Source organism: Haliotis rufescens, unplaced genomic scaffold, assembly GCF_023055435.1.
Source record: "Haliotis rufescens isolate VD_foot unplaced genomic scaffold, xgHalRufe1.0.p SCAF_20, whole genome shotgun sequence".
Classification (NCBI taxonomy): domain Eukaryota; kingdom Metazoa; phylum Mollusca; class Gastropoda; order Lepetellida; family Haliotidae; genus Haliotis; species Haliotis rufescens.
Genome location: NW_025963891.1, coordinates 8,757,804 through 8,773,241, shown reverse-complemented (window position 1 = coordinate 8,773,241; position 15,438 = coordinate 8,757,804). Strand labels below are relative to the sequence as shown.

Genomic DNA, 15,438 nt, shown 5'->3' with positions numbered 1-15,438 from the left:
CAGAAATCTATGATCGTGGGTTCGAGTCCCTGTTCGCCCCGATTATGTTTCTAGAGGTTTGTCAGCACCACATCCGTGCTTGTGGGTTTCATTAAAGTGGTACAAGTCTGATACCTACATAACTTCGGGCTTTCTTCCCACATTAAACTGACAAGCCGTGACATGACTGCAATACTGTTCAAAGCGGCATCAAAACTCACCCACTAGAACACAGGTCCAAGTGCATATAAATATGACATTGGAATGAAACTACTACCCTTTTTGAAATGGTTATGTGTCAGCCTGGACCAGTGTTCATGGTATCAGTCACTGGTTGCTGTGGTGCACATTCTTGCTATAACTGTAATACTGCTCACTGCAGAAATAACATCCACACATTAGATGTGTTATCATCTCATGTATACAAGGGTTCCGTTACGTAAGCCGCTGCCAAGTCAGACTGCTTCTATGCAGTACTAGATGTTGTTGCAATATGCTTCTAAGAGTAGAACATTTATTGAGTCTGCTTCCAGTACTGCCAAAGACAACCATCTTAATACATTAGATTCCCGAATGTGCCTCATTTCAGGATATCCAAAAGCAGGTGTGTTCTTAAAGAAAATATATGCTGGAGAAAGTCTGGCCCGGATACTGCAACAAAGTTATCTCGTCGACTTCGGATGGGTATCACGTTTGATGTGTGTGCACTTTATAGAAAAGCCGTTGAGGTCGAAAGAAGCTGCTGATTGTGATGAACCTGTAGAACATTGCGCCTGACCTTCAAGTAGTGCACGACCTTGAAATACCTTATAAAAAACTGTTAAAGTAAAACTTAAATTGAAACGAAATTATTTTAGGTTAACATCGTAATTACAATATTTTTGGTTCCTTGGGAAGAATAGAGAAACTGGTTTTATAACAAAATGGATAAACATCAAATAAATCACAGTGTTATAATGATGTTTATATGTATGTTAACTTATCTAATTTCTTCGTCGTAATAGTGCTTGAATATTTCTAAAAGCGGCGTAAAACTCACTCACTCACTCACATGTACGTTAACATATAATCGCACAATATCCCATTATTGTGTATGAGTGTAGCCCATGTCATTGAAAACTCTCCATGGCATCTGTTGACATGCCATGCACAGACACATTCCAGCCATTTGGCAATGTCCCAAGTTCTCTGCAAAACACGTGCACACACGTTGAGTTCCGATACCAACATTTGATGGATAAGATAGACTTACCTGAAAGTCAATTTGTCATAAGTCTGTCAGTCCAGAAACGATGTTTGTATATTTTCTAAAATACTCATTTTATGTCCACATATACATATACAAATACACATATATATGTCCATATGGTGAACGGAGTATCTTCTCTTTATTACCGAACGTAAACGTATACCCAAAGAACTCACAAAACAGTCTCCAAATATATCCAATTTGTACCGAATGGCCACCAATGTTACCGCATGTATATAAACTGTATAGGCGCGGTACATAGTTTGTGAATGTCCTCCAGTTACACAAGCCTCCACAACCATAGCATCAACATCATTCAGTCTCCTGCCCAGTAAACGCCCTATCTGTCTCCCACACAGCGTTTAAGTAAAAACGGGTTGTCTGTATTGAATACTTTAACGATGTATAACACGCGGGGAGCTAGGATCACTGGAGACTGGAGTGGGATGTCTTTCTGGTTGAAATAGTCCAGGGCTCCATTTCGGAATTTCACGTCAAGGTTCAAGTGGCAAATGCAAGCCACGAGTTGCCGCGTTGATAAATGCCAATGCCATGCGTGTTTCTATATTCATATCACTGCCAAATGAAATATAAATGCGAGCCATATACAGTAAACCACGGTTATAACGAACACGCTTATAACGAACTGACGGATATAACGAACTTACGTTTTTGGTCCCGACTATTTGCTGTAGTTATGCTGTATATATTCTTATAACGAGCTACGGTTATAACGAACTAACATTAGTAGTCCCTTTGAGCTCGTTATAACCGTAGTTTACTGTACTTCTTTGTTGTTTAACTCCGCACCCAAAAATATTCCAGCTATAAATTAACAAATACCTTTAAATAGTGTAGTCTGGACCAGACAATCCCGTGATTGACATTATGAGCATCGATCTACGCATTTGGGATACGATGACATGCTTAACTGAAGTCCATTTCTAACCCGATCTTGACAGGGTATGAATCATATACATTGATGCATTGATAACACTGATTGTTTCACTCCGGATGCATCCCACACAAAATCGTCATGTCCGAACTTTGTTTCTGACATAACTACATGCATCAGGGGACGGACTGCTTGGAAATATACCCGCTTTGTTATATATTCGTCTTCGCCATACCACCCTTCGTTAAAACGACTATTTGCTATATACGTCTTCGTTATAACCGAGTATGCGCAATATCCGACTTCATTGTAACCGACTATTCGCGAAATCCATCTTTGTTATAACCGATTATTTGATGCCTTCAGAAACGATACATGTATAATAACAGGAATGCATATAACGTTCGCAAGTGTTGAAATTCACCTATAGGTGATGTGCTAGGGTAGTGGTTAACGCATTGACTCGTAACGCCGTAGATTCGGGTTTTACTCCACACATTAGTACAACGTGAGAAGCTCATTATTGGTACCTTCAGTCGTCATATGGTTGGAATGTTGCTAAAGGCGACGTGACATCAGCTTCACACACTCCCCGAACACGTGTTTGAACATACAGCCGTGTATTCGTCTATCAAGCAAGATAAACGCACCTTTGAATCACTGTTCGAACCTGCATGATATAATTAACGACGAAGTGAATGTATAAACCGTTAGTTCTCCACGGCCTACATCGAAGACAGACGTACTGCATCACATAATCTTTACCATGACTACATGGTGCATAAACATACTTGGAGCATAATACATTCAGTTATGTTGATGAGTTATCAGGTGCTGTCTGTCAAGGCAATATATATCCGATGAGCATGCGGGTCATGGGGAAAGGTAACCCGTGAGAAGTACGTATTTCTACATGCTCCAAATCTTGAGGTAAACACATTCTTAAATCTGAGCTGAAATACAGATTAGAGTTCTCCTTGGAATGTTATTAATATTAAGGAAAGGGCTTCTTTAATTATTACATAAAAATAAATGTGCATGTTTTGTTAATCAAAAGGATTGTTACTTTTATATAATCCAATCCATCTACTTCATGAAGTTCCTAAACATTATAGTTAGGAACAAAGTTTACTTTGCATCATAGCGCATGTTTGATTGACATATATATATATATATATATATATATATATATATATATATATATATATATATATATATATATATATATATATATATTCATACTTTGGACACTAAATCATTTACTTCATTGTGCTCCATGGTGATTAAGTAAACTTCAAAACGAATCTTTATAAAGTAAAATATTTTTTCAAGGGGATATTTTTATATTATTGGTATCATGTATCAAGAAAAAGATTTATAGCTCAATCTTACACATTGTTATACTTTTAGTATTTTTTATAACTCGAAATGCTACGTTTCAAACAGTGATAATAAGTCATCCATCTATCCCTCCCAGCGTGCGAACAGCTGCTCTAAGCGCGTGCTTTCCTAATCATCTTGACTTCGTCGAAGGCCTACTCTGGATTGCTTAGGAGGCAAATGAAACCAATTGTTCTATGTGTTATTATCCGGACAAGTATATCATCGCGAAATGTTCGACCACATGTCCATTAAAACTATTATGAGCGACAGACTGTTTTGTTTTATGGACAAATTACAGTATTCAGTTTAACTCGATTGGTTATATCAAACAAACATGATGCATCTCCCACTGACACATTAATCACTAACGCATGGTTTGGTGTTAAATATTCAGACATTTAGAAGGAAGTAGGTTGAAACAATATGTGTCCTCATACAATTGAAAAGGTTTATTCCTCAGGAACGGTTCCACACGTGTAGCAAGAGGTGGTTACTTCTTCCTATCAATATCTGTTCTTTCATTTGATTGCAATATCATCCACGGTTTAAATACTAAGCATTTGCATGTTCCTCTTGGAGATAGAATAGGCCATATGAGACCTCAAACATAAGCACACAAGCAATGTACTGCACTTAATGCAGAATTGCCCAAATGTTCCAATGTCTGATGAGTGGATATATTCTTTTATCAACTTGTAAGGTAAGGGAAAATGGGATTTAACGTTGCGTTAAGATCTTTGCACACATATAGCAACGTGCATGCAATTTAATTCGTTTAATCCTTTAATTCCCTTAATGTCGAGTGAGCGCAAGGCAGGGTAACAACAAATACCATATATAGACAATATCACATGTGTCGAGTGAAATATCATGTTTCTCTCATCGAGTGACGGGGTTGGGGAGGAGATATTTTCACGAGTGGCTACGCCGAACCTAACGTGAAAAGGAAGTCAACAGTTTGTGTACGGGCCTAAAAAATACGGTAAAGGGAGACAATTTGAGGGGAAGTAACGCTTGTATGACAATAGTTCCGTCAAAGTGTTATTTTCACAGCAGTGAAATATCAAGTGTTATGTTCACTTCAATGAAAATATCGCTTTTCTGAGCTTCGGAAAACTCAGTCTTTAACAGTGAAGTATACAATAAAATAACTTCTTTTGGTATGACTCTCCGGGCAGAAGCTCTTAATAGCCCAGGGAGGCGGTCTCAACTTGTTGCCGTATACAAAATATAAAACAGCATTGTAATAGATACAGAATAAGAAGAATGTTCCAGCTTTGTCATTGTCCCACCACTGTTCAAAGTTTAATTCAGTGAAATAAACCCGCTTGGCAATTCTTAAGGCATTCCGAGGCGGATCATTACATTACCGTTGTTTAAACCCATTTGTTCGATGGAAGTAAAAGATAATTAACATACATATAGCATTGGTTGCACAACCTGCCAGCGTTAGAAACCACACACCTCATATGATGAATTACCATTAAAGACGTCACTAGATTCTCGAAGATAATTTCGACCGACAAGCATACCCGTCCTTTATTTCATCTAAACCTAATAATGGTTCTAAGGTGCCAAGAATAAAATCTGCCAATTACTTCTTACGTCCTCTTTCAACATAATTTCAATCTGCGCTCCTTCCCCAAGTGCAGCGAGTCAAACAGTGAAGCAGGTTGCAAGGCGTTTGTAAACGTTCCAACACACACCAGCTTCCGCTAAGTCCTCTAAACCCGAGTTAATAGTGGGCCTGGTTCTGGCACCAGGCTCACAGGCCGTAGAACGAGGAGTTTATTTCCTTCAGATAGATGCAATCTTGGATGTAAAGTGTAATTGCATGTTGAAGGTAATGATTTGCGAAATAGTCGCTCTATTAACATTCCATGCTTTACCAAGGACATGGAGTTAAATTGCCGCATGTCCATAGCATGTCGATATCTGCAATATGCACTTGTATGTACACGTCCGTGGGTATGCCGTGCTTCGTCGTGGCTTGCGTCGGTGTGAAGTATCTCTTGTATCGGCTCCCACGTGTATCTACATATCATGTACATTACAGCTGTTATCAAAGCGTTATGACTCCACTTAGAAGCATGCTACCCATATTGCAGCATATTTAATCAGTAGCTTTAAGTGGCACTTTAGAAACTGTAGTGTCAATGAAGATAGAGTTGATTTTTGTAATTTCAGCTTTTATTTAATAAAGATAGTAGCACATGTACCAAAACCGCAAATGAAAGAGTGAGTGAGTATGGTTTTACGCCGCTTTTAGCAATATTCCAGCAATATCATGGCGGGGGACATCAAAAATGGGCTTCACACATTGTACCCATGTCGGAAATCGAACCCGGGTCTTCGGCGTGACGAGCGAACGCATAAAACCACTAGGCTACCCGACCGCCCCGCAAATGAAAGAATAAGGAAGTTAAAATCCATGTCTTTGTCTTCATTTATTTAATCAATGCAACAACCATTGTTCTCTTGCATATTATACACAATCATAAATATTGCTGTTTACATATTAATGTAAACACATCTATACAGAAATGACATAATACAATGAATAAGTATTGTTTTGCGCCGCTTTTAGCAATATTCCAGCAATATCATGGCGGGGGACACCAGAATTGGGCTTCACACATTGTACCCATTTCGGGAATCGAACCCGGTCGTTTGGCATGACGAGCGAACGCTTTAACCACGGGCTACCCCTCCGACCTCCTAATACAATTGAAGCATTCAGTGGCGTAGTCAACAAATGCTTCGCAATGGTAATGTTCATGAACGTTAAAACCTACAAAGGATTTTTATTAGGTTCAGACATGTTTATTCTGTATGGAATCACCGTGGTGAGGAAATGCATGCAGTGATTGTAAAAAAAACTTGCTAGCGTCTCTTGAATGTGACAAAGGAATGATGTTTTAACTTCTTTCTCAACAACATGATGTACCTCAACAAGGAGTTGCTTATCTCAAACATCCTCAGCAATTAATACTGACATCGACACTAGATTAATGAAACATTTTAGTACATGGTATCTGATTATCTTATCATGAATTTGACATATCTTGATAACATTCCTTGCCCGAACCTGCTGGGTAAGTCCCAAGTACCATGCAAATATACAGTGAAATATGAAGCTGCGTTTATTTTGCATGTAGATGCACCAACACACTTTGCAAAAAATGCCATGTGATTTTGGCATGTACATGGGCCCCAGATGAGCACTCGTGGCATAACGCATAGATATAAGTCCTAGGTACTGAATATACAGACATCGCGACGAAATACAACAGTTCCCTGCAAGAATCGGTCGATTATGACGTCACAGTACGGTGGTGGGATATTCGTGGCCAAGGTGATTCATGAAGTCATTATTAGTGTATGAACATGCGATGGCGCGGGGTGACGATGGATGCGTTGGTGATGAGGTCGTTGCTCTCAGGCTTGCTTAAAATGTTTATAACTTATCCATAAAAACGAAAAAGCTACTTGAAGCGACACGAGCGGCGTTTGAAGATATGACTAAAAGCTTAAACAGCAATGATAACGATATGAATATAACGAATGTAAAACTCGAATAATATGTATTTATTAAATAATAACTCATTGTTTCGTTCAAATAATAACCATCATCGGTAAGGATGTACTCCGTCAATCACAACAACCTACGTTAATGTCTGCAAAACAACTTACAACCCTGCATACAGTGTGAGTGAGTGAGTTAAAATTAAGTTTCGCATCGGCAACATATCTGCCGGATAGCGCTGATAAAAAATCATATTACAGAGCAAGTAATGAATATTAACGACAATCCACTTCAGTGATATCGCACCATCAATATGACACTTCGATCATATGGTTCAATAAATTGCACTTAATCTGCAAAAGAACAATCCTCAATCATGCTAAATATGTACAAAAGTACGAACTATCAAGTGGCATGAATCAACGAACTGTTTCCCATGGGCAGTGTGGGAATAGCTTCTCCTGCACTGCCTCCATCCATCATAGGGATACAGCCGGCTAGTGGGTGCCACATACTCATTAATTCTGACTTGTATTAGTCAGGTGCGAAGACAGTGAAGTGGGCGAGTGTTTTATTTTGCCGCTGTAATTTGTCGGTAAAGAACATCGAGGCTATCCAACACGCTCCGTGAGTGAGATCAAGGGGATACGGGAGTTATTGCCCAAGTCTGACGTTGATTACTGCATTTGTACCGTTAGAATGAAGACGAGGAAACAGTAGAGATCCCATGGTTGTTTTAAAAAAATGCGTGTTGTGTAATTTCAAAAGTACGTTTAAAGTAAGACCCTTCTATTTTCATTTTACGACCTTTATATAAACAAAAACGAAAAGCAAAATGAAAACATGGACCACAAGATCACTTAGTTATGTTTAACCTCAATTTTACTGTTGTAATACCTTAAAGAAAGCACATTCACCATCCCATAGTCATATAATGTAAGTTCAAAGATATATATTTTAGATCATTACAGACCAATCTCATTACTCCGGACACTGTTAATCCTGACACCCGGTATTCCGGACACCCTGTATTCCGATTGATTACTTTGGGAACGTCTATAAAGTTAAAGGGACACTACTACTTACCAATGTTTCGTTAATCCAGACATTCGTTAATCCGGACGAATTGACAGGAAAGGGTGCGGATTAAAAACGGGGTCTCACTGTACACCAAGAATGAAACTAATGAAGTTTCAAAGATTTCAATTTGTTGGCATGATGTGTTGCTCATTCACTATATAAAAACAGAATAATAGTAACCGTTGTTCGTTATTTGATTAAAAAATAATAATAATTAATAATAATTGATTTGTAAAGCGCCTAATATCCATCGACAGTTGCTCACTGGCGCTGTGACAAGGTTAAAAAGTAATATCTATGTACATATGCCAACAATAAGGAGATCTATTGAAAAGCTGAGGTGAAGAAGTGGGTTTTGAGGAGAGACTTAAATGTTTCCTTAGTAGCAGAGTTTCTCAGATTCAAAGGCAAAGCGTTCCATAACTGTGGACTGCAAAAGGAGAAGGCACGGTCAGACATAGCAGAAGTAGACAGAGGCTGATACAGTAGAGTTCCACCAGAGGATCGGAGAGCACGCTCTGGACTGTACAGAGATATAAGATCTTTGAGATAGTCTGGATAGTCGCTATTGTTGAGGCAGTCGTGAGTGATGACACATATCTTATAGTGTATACGAAAGGAGACTGGAAGCCAGTGTAGTGCTTTGAGGACAGGACTGATGTGATTGGATCTTGGAACTTTAGAGATGCATCTAGCCGCAGAGTTCTGAATGCGTTGTAGCTTTGATATGGCTTTCATGGGAAATAACATCATAGGTAGTCGACACATACAAATAAAACTGCCAAGGTTCTGTTTGAAGGTCACTGGGAGGTACAGTTTCCATCCATTTTCCATCCGTCACACTCTAGATCTATCACTGTGATGGAACACCAGACCTTCCATCTTTCTCTCCAGCTTCCGTTAATCACCTTCCAGTATGGCAGTTCAACACCCTTGTTCCCTGAGCAAGTGCTCATTATAGCCAAATGCTTTCCCGTCGCGTTTACCTGTTCAACGTGAACTTTTTTCATTTGTTTGTTTTTGTCCTATGCGTGATGTAAACAATGGCTTTTAAATTCTTTGACGATTAGAGGTGGAACACTTCAGCTGTTTAGATACACTTTTCGACCTACGTGTAAGCACTTTGCAGTCATAATTACAGAGAGCGATAACGAGTGCCAGTGAATCACTGAGGTATCTGAGGGTGATGGGGTACCGTTAAGCCTCTTATCGCATGCTACTTGTTAATACATTGAGGACTCTCGTGTAATTACCACAATTGTGTCGGTGAACTCAGATAAATGTTGTGTTTGCATATGAGCATAGGGAATCCCTTGGGAGGAACTATCAAAGCTTGTTCATGATACTCTGTGCCAGTTATGACCTTCGAACTTGATTCGTCTTTAGTCCATATTAAGATTGGCTACCAGGTTAATACGCTACAGAGAACTAGTTTATCTTGATAACATGATAGCAAGGGAAAACACGATATCACCTTAGCACCATCGTGAAATCCGATAAGATATGTTGTTGTTTTGACATGAAGTAACGTACACAGAAGAGTGTTAAATTTTTGAATATATTTAAGTAACAATGGAGACAAAGTTGAGCTGTGGATTTCAACTCTACCTTTATCCGTTCAATGCGACATTAGCGAAGGAGAAATCCACAAGTCAATATTGACTTAAACTTTAAAACCCCTCGCGTCTGACATTATGCCATGACTACTCAACAAATAAAAAAATAAAAATATAAATCTCATTTAAAAGTAATAAATTATACAGCGATGGAAATAAAACAAAGCCTATTTAAGAGATCATCTTCAACGAAGAATTTGGTGTTGCTAATAGGGTAAATAAGTTCACAGGGTAAAAGAACTATGTCGGTGCTTAGAGGTCATGGTGTTGTCCTTGACTGACACTATCCCAAGAGGGTTATGACACCTGTGTAATATAGCCGATATCTCCATGGCGGCATGACTCTGGTATGTTGTCTACATATCTTTGCTTTCATTATACATTGTTGTGACAAGGCGTTTGAGTTGACAATTATGTATACTATGGAACGTCAACACCAGAGAATAACTCCATTATCAGGCGAAACATATTCCATTGGACGCAAAAGGCAACATAGTAGTTTAAATTACATGAATGGATTCCCAGGTGTTCGGGACAAAGATAAGCATGTCCGGCTGCACGTCACGAAGAAGAAGACACGAATAAATGAACACAGTAAACTACGTTTATAACGAACACGCTTACAACGAACTGACGGATATAACGAACAATTTCTTGGTCCCGTCCTTTTGCTGTATGTATGCTGTACATATGCTTATAACGAACTACGGTTATAACGAATTAAAATAAGAGGTCCCTTTGAGTCCGTTATATCCGTAGTTTACTGTAGTTACGCCTCGCTAATCCGTACTCCTTTCTTTTGTTAAACGACAAAATATCACGGAAAGGGTCTTGAGAGACATTACTCCTCAACCGTCTTTCCTTAATCGGCAAATTCCACTTTGAGCGATACCGTCCGTATTGATAGGGGTTTGCTCTACACAGAAATTACGATTGTATTACAGTAAACTACGGTTATAACGAACACGCTTATAACGAACTGACGGATATAACGAACTTACTTTTTTGGTCCCGACTATTTGCTGTTGTTATACTGTATATATGCTTATAACGAACTACGGTTATAACGAACTAAAATTAGTAGTCCCTTTGAGTTCGTTATAACCGTACTTTACTGTACATGTGGCATTTCTGTCGTAATGATTCCTATATTTTGGTTGCAGAGATTAACATCAAGCATCTTGCCATGGAAAAAAATAGTATGTTTATCAAAGAGGTTTTTTTGCAGAAATAAACAAGACGTGATTTTCCTTGGCGATGGGAGGAAGATGGTGCTTGCGGCAACGATGATAACTCTATGTTCTTGCAAATACCTATGTCATTCTTCCATCGGCTATGAACACACTGGAATTGTCTCACAACATACAAACAGTCGTTATCACAAGAAAGTTGCTTTTCGTTAGGATATATGAGAAATAAACAGCAGCACGCATTCACCAGATGACAATCTTTCCCTTTCGAAACGCGTTAGTGCATACATGTATTCAAAGACAAGGCCATTGTCACACATGTAAGAACTCTCGTTCCAGAATACTGGCTAGAAGTTGGCACAATTGGTTCTTAATGGATAGTGTTGTGAATGGGCACCTCAAATTGTGCAAAATGATCATCACACAGAATTCCTACTGTTTTCACTGATATTTGTCACCTTTATGGTCAAATTATGACCGATGCTAGAACACCACCACTATTCATATTCAGTAAAGTACGGTTATAACGAACTCAAAGGGACTACTAATTTTAGTTCGTTATAACCGTAGTTCGTTATAAGCATATATACAGTATAACAACAGCAAATAGTCGGGACCAAAAAAGTAAGTTCGTTATATCCGTCAGTTCGTTATAAGCGTGTTCGTTATAACCGTAGTTTACTGTATGTTACATTACCTAGTCCCACTGATACCTGTATTATGTTGCAACGCATTGTTCTCATTACAAATAGCACATGTATTGAGATATCATATACCCACACTATGTTCTCCAGACTACATGTGTACCTCATGCATGTTTAAGGTACGTACCATTAAATGTAATTCTTCCGTCTTTGTTGTTGTCGACGACGTCCAAAACGTTGGTGACTTCCTCATCGGTCAGAGAGATTTCCCCTTGGAAGCCTTTGATGATCAGATGGAACTCATCGTATGGTATATACCCTATAATCTTCGTGTCCAGAATACGAAAGTACTCCTTCATCTGAAACTCGCTATCGATTTCTACCACACCCGCCATTCAGAAAGAAGTTTTCTTCTCGGTATCGCCGAAATATACACCCTTGAATACGTATCTGTGAAGAAAGGAAAGGTACGATTCATAACCATATTAACACCTAGTCTCTGAAATGAACATATCTTGAAAAGAAACAGTTGGTGAAATATCTTAATACAAATATAATAGGAAAGGAGCCCAGAAACTCTCTTCCTTTCCTGAAATTGCAGTAATCTAGGCTTGCCCACTAATATAGACTTGCATGGGCTTTACTTGATAGTGAGTGAGTGAATATGGTTTTACGCCGCTTTTAGCAATATTCCAGCAATATCACGGCGGGGGACACCAGAAATGGGCTTCACACATTGTACCCATGTCGGGAATCGAACCCGGGTCTTCGGCGTGACGAGCGAACACTTTAACCACTAGACTACCCGACCGCCCCTCTTTACTTGATATATTTGTTTCAGGGTCTGCCTGACAGACTAGGATCACAACATGAGTGAGTGACTGAGTATTGTTTTTATTCAACGCATCAGTCAGCAAACTTCCAGCCATATCAGGGTGCATACATTATCGAGTTTGGACGACTTAAACCAGTGACTGAAACAAGGAGCATCATCCACACCACCGGGGACATGCAGTCGAATTCCTGTTCCCATGTAAGTCGGATGAAGCGCCACGAGTTCACGGACTGATCGTGTCACGGAATCCCCGCATGGCGTCCTTTCGATGAACGTGACAGTCCTATTTACAGGAAAGGTATTGACACGACGATAATCTATATAATATGTACAAATGACGACTGATGTTCAGGTCATTTAGTACACACATAATGCTAGCTAACGCAAACAAATTGAAAGATATTTTTCAGCATTTCATCATGAAGCAACAGTATGCCCGCATGAGTTAAAACCGGAGCTAATATGACAATCTTAATGGAAATGTAGACACATGTGACCGTCTCGATATCTCTGGCATCGCTTTGATCTAGGAAAAAAACGTAACCAATCGCATCTGCTGGCTGCGCGTTGCCGTGTGTATGCTCTGAATTTTATCCTTTGCAGACCAGTATACCTATTGTTTTAACAAATAACTAAGAAAACAGATTAATGTATAGGACAAATATATATATACGTGTAATCTGAGTGCTTTCATACAATGTCTCCATTTAAGATTAGGAAGAACGCGTCTCCATTGAAGCTGTAGGAAGATCATGTCTCCATTGAAGCTGTTGGAAGATCATGTCTCTGTTGAAGCTGTAGGAAGAACATGTCTCCATTGAAGCTTAGGAAGAACATGTCTCCATTGAAGCTGTAGGAAGAACATGTCTCCATTGAAGCTGTAGGAAGATCATGTCTCCATTGAAGCTGTAGGAAGATCATGTCTCCATTGAAGCTGTAGGAAGAACATGTCTCCATTGAAGCTGTAGGAAGATCATGACTCTGTTGAAGCTTAGGAAGAACATGTCTCCACTGAAGCTGTAGGAAGAACATGTCTCCACTGAAGTTAAGGAAGAACATGTTTCCATTGAAGCTTAGGAAGAACATGTCTCCATTGAAGCTTAGGAAGAACATGTCTCCATTGAAGCTGTAGGAAGAACATGTCTCCACTGAAGCTGTTGGAAGATCATGTCTCTGTTGAAGCTGTAGGAAGAACATGTCTCCACTGAAGCTTAGGAAGAACATGTCTCCACTGAAGCTGTAGGAAGAACATGTCTCCACTGAAGCTGTAGGAAGAACATGTCTCCATTATAGCTGTAGAAATAACATGTCTCCATTGACGATTAGGAAGAACATGCGATGACTAGCAACAATAACCATAATTGAATGTTTTTTTAACAGATAAAGCAGTTCGGAGCAATAAATTAAAACAAATGGTCATACGAGACGAGATCATGCTTTGAACACATCTTTCGTCAGTAAACCTATCTGTCAAGATACATTTTATGAAGATGAAAACCTTCCAATTATAATGAACAGGCTGCTTCAGCACGTGGTAGTCGCAAGTCTACATATAAAATACCAATAAATCATCATAAAACGTATAGGAACTATTTTCCAGTTAATCTGAAATGGAATTTAATTACGAAAACTCATTTACGGATAAATTGTAAAGGTGATGCATTTCATAAGCATTACTGAAAGTGAAATTCACCGTTCCATCACCCAACAGGTGTAGGTAGCATTTTGGCTAAAAACGTCAGAATAATATACGTTACAAAGGGATAACTATTTCAAAAATAAATGACGTGCAAAACAACATATAATACTACCTGAAAATTAAGACAGCTGAAGTCAGAACTGCGTTTCCACAAACAACGGCTCATAAACCGATCTCTCAACGCCGGTACCTTTCAAACACAAGCGGAAGGCAGAACAGCGCTATATCCTTCCTTTAGCAGAGAGATGGTACAGGGAGAGATTTGTGAATGGATTTCTCTCTCTCTCTAAGCTCGAGACGCCCCGAGTAGGAATATACATGTTCTGTGTGGATTATAAACTATGGGATTGGGCACTGGAGGCAAAAAGAACAGGGGCTCTTAAACATCTTATCTGTGCCCTGGGAATCACATCGCAGGTAAAAATGGAAAGTTGCAGGTTTCGATTTCATTGACATGGGAAGAGCTTTTTTTAGACAAGTTGAGGATAAGCTTTACGAGACAGATCAGATCTGATTTTGGCAAACAGTTTGGTAGGTTTTTTTGTGCTAAGGAAATTTATTGCTGAAGTGTAAAAATGAAATTTTGAATGGACATAGACAATTCTGAGTAACTTTTGGAACAATATGTCTCTATGATTATTATACATTTTAGACTATAGTTGATACGGTGAACAATTTTTAAAGAAGGTAAAGATAAAAGGAACTCGCTATGGGAATCAAGCAACTTGGAAGCAAGGATCGGTGATAATATATAATATCATTTACCTGTTATGAGATGCAAGACCGGTTTTCAGTCGTGCACAGTCACGCTACATAAGTATTTGTCTAGCCCAATGCGTGACCGCTGCTAAATGGTTCCTTTCCGTGCGTATTCAGAGATCGAAACTTTTTGGTATGGTGGGGAATTCTAACGCGACAAATAGGACCGGGGGTCTCATGAATAAATCTACATATTTCGTCACTTCCTTTTTGACTATGAGCAAGTCTGAAGCCCACGTGTGCTAATTACATGTATCCGTTTCATACAAGGGGCAATAACTGCTGTCGGCTTCAATACATAGATTTTCTTCTCGTTAAGAGAATACGAGAATACAATCTAGGTGGCTTGTCTGATAATCTTTATTTGTGGCATCACCAATTTACCAAGACGATGAGTTAGCGAAGGTTAAGGTAATCCTGCGGTCATTTTAAGGCGAGCAGACGCTATAGCTCAGTTTGTGTGAAATTGCCAACAGCTGTCTCACCACAAGTGATTGACTAGCTGGCGGATCAACACGCGCGCACGCGCCACGAAATCCACGAGCAGGCGATTAATCGTGGACTCGTCATAGCACGTGCGCCG

General features: G+C 39.2%; 1 long non-coding RNA gene across 1 annotated transcript in view; it reads right to left on the bottom strand.

The window, feature by feature from the left end:
* Positions 1-15,020, bottom strand: part of LOC124130940 — a 45,420-nt gene extending 30,400 nt beyond the window's left edge. The window contains exons 1-2 of the long non-coding RNA XR_006860584.1: positions 14,862-15,020; positions 11,750-12,012 (exon numbers count right to left, since the gene is read on the bottom strand). This is a non-coding gene — a long non-coding RNA (uncharacterized LOC124130940). The remainder of the gene's footprint in view (positions 1-11,749; positions 12,013-14,861) is intronic.
* Positions 15,021-15,438: the final 418 nt, after the last annotated feature.